The sequence below is a fragment of the Somniosus microcephalus genome, unplaced genomic scaffold (assembly GCF_052327205.1).
Source record: "Somniosus microcephalus isolate GS21.2 unplaced genomic scaffold, FLI_Smic_1.0 unresolved_chr8, whole genome shotgun sequence".
Taxonomy (NCBI): Eukaryota; Metazoa; Chordata; class Chondrichthyes; order Squaliformes; family Somniosidae; genus Somniosus; species Somniosus microcephalus.
In genome coordinates this window covers 33,621,787-33,624,500 of record NW_028225186.1, presented here as the reverse complement: position 1 = coordinate 33,624,500, position 2,714 = coordinate 33,621,787, and positions in this window count along the sequence as shown.

Sequence of the window (2,714 nt, the reverse complement as noted above, 5' to 3'; positions counted from 1 at the left end):
CTCAGAGAGCTGTGGATGCTGCGACATTAAATACATTTAAAAAGGAGATAAACAGTTTCCTATCTGATAAGGGAATTAGGGGTTATGGGGAGCGGGCAGGGAATTGTACGTGAGTCAAGGTTCGGATCAGCCATTATCCTATTGAATGGTGGAGCAGGCCCGAGGGGCCGTATGGTCTACTCCTGCTCCGAGTTCTTATGTAATGTTATGTTATACACTTCATTGCCTTCTGTGAAAAGCCTGTTGTTTCAATGTTTGCAGGAAATGACATTGGGAACAAGATACTTTAAATGTTTACTTGCAAACATTTAACTGTACCTCACAGTGTCAGAACCGTCATGGTTGTTATCCGTCATCCATGTATTTTGTTGCCGACTGCATCTCCCGAACAAACTTAGCTGATCACAGCACGGCTATCAATCACCTCATTGCCAGTGTGAAAAATGCCACATTAGCAACGTGTGCAAGACTGGAATGAGAGTGTACCTGCGCCGTGATAACTTATCCTGAGCATTAAGACATTCATTAGTCCTCACCCCTTGCTGCGTAAGACAATTCTCCTCATGCTGGTTCTTTTGCCGGTTATCTCCAATCGGTGTTCTCTGGTTACCGACCCTCCTGCCACTGGAAAGCGTTTCTCCTCATTTCCTCTACCAAATCCCCTTGTAATCTTGCAAGCCTCTATTAAATTTCCTCTTAACCTTCTGAGGAAAGCAATCCCAGTTCTCCACACTATCAACATAACTGAAGTCCCTTATCCCTCGGGCCACTCTGTAAGACGTCAAACTGAGGCTCTCGCTCTGTAGGTCTGGCAGAGATAGACATATATTTGAGCTACAGGGGAGTCAAGGATTATGGGGAGTTGGCGGGAATCTGGCGTAGAGTGGATGATCTGATCAGCCATGATCTTATTCAATGACGTGGCAGGCTCGAGGGGCCGAATGGCCCACTCCTGCTCCTATTTCTTCTGTTCTTATTCTTCTTTCTCTCCCTTCTGCCTCTTTGTCCCTCGGTCAATTCTAGCACTGACGGACATTGCATCGCTCACTTCTTTCTTAGTATAGTGGTGAGTATCATTGCCTCTCACGCTGGAGACCGGGGTTTAATTCCGTGACGGAGAGGATTTTTCACCGCCTCCTCTTCTTCCTATATAACAGACTCGAGTGGCTCAATGGCTTCCTCCTGTTCCTGTGTAACATGCTTGAGGGGCTGAATGGCCTCCTCCTGTTCCTGGATAACGGACTCGAGTGGGTGAATGGTCTCCTCCTGACACTGTGTAACAGGCATTAGTGGCTGAATCGCCTCATCCTGTTACTGTGTAACAGGCTTGAGTGGTTGAATGGACTTCTCCTTTTCCTGTATAACAGACCCGAGCGGCTGAATGGTCACCTCCTGTTCCTGTGTAAAAGGCTCAAGGGGATGAATGTCCTCCTCCTCTTCCTGAATAACAGACTCGAAGAACTGAATAGCCTCCTCCAGTTCCATTGTAACAGACTTGAGGGGTTGAATGGCCTCCTCCTGTTCTTATGTAACTGGCTCGAGTGGCTGTATGGCCTCCTCTTGTGCATGCATAACAGGGTCGAGGGGCTGAATGGCCTCCTCCTATTCATGTATAACAGGATTGAGGGGCTGAATGGCCTCCTCCTGTTCATGTGAAACAGGCTCGTGGTTCTGAATTGTCTCCTCCTGTTGCTGTATAACAGACTTGTTGGAATGAATTGCCTTCTCCTGTTCCTGTATAACTGGATCGTGGCTCTGAATTATCTCCTTGTCATCCTCTGTAACAGGTTCAAGGGGCTGAATGGATTGCTACTGTTCTTATACAGATCTTGTATCGCTGAATGGCTTCCTCGAGTCCAATGCAACAGGCTCGAGGCGTTAAAGGCCTCCTCTTGTCCCTGTGTAACAGGCTCGAGGGGCTGAATGGCCTCCTCCTGTTCCTGTATAACAGGCTACAGGGGCTGAATGGCCTCCTCCTGTTCCTGTGCGAAAGGCTCATGGGACAGAATGGCATTCTGTTCCTATGTAAAAGTGTCATGGGATTAAATGGCCTCCGCCTGTTCCTGTGTAAAAGGGCCTTGGGACTGAATGGCATGCCTCTGCTCCTTTATTAATGTGTCATGGACATGAATGGCCTCATCCTGATCCTATGTCAAAGGATCATGCGAAAGAATGGCCTCCTCCTGTTCCTATGTAAGAGGGCCATGGGACTGAAAGGCCTCCTCCTTTTCCTAAGTTAAAGGGCCATAGGACTGAATGGCCTTCTCCTGTTTCTATGTAAAAGAGCCATTGGACTGAATGGCCTCCTCCTGCTGCTGTGTAACAGACTCGAGGGGTTCAATTGAATCCTCCTGTTCCTGTGTAACAGATTCAGGGGTTGAGAGGACTCAGAGGGAAAGTGGGGTGGGACTGGAGCCACTTGTGTAAAGGAAGTGTTGGGGGGGGAGTTTCCTTTCACTGAATTACTGATTTACTGCCAAATGCACCGTCAGTGGAGGAACCACAGAACCCTGATCCAAAATTCAACTCTGGTGGGATTCGAACCCACTAGCCTTTGAATGACTTCATCTAGTCACATAGATAATTATAAGTTCAATGCACTTCCATTGCGCCACAGAGCCAACTAAAGGCACTTGTATCACAAAAGCAAAATATTGTTGATGTTGGAAATCTGAAATATAAACAGATAAAATGCTGGAAGCACTCTGCAAGTC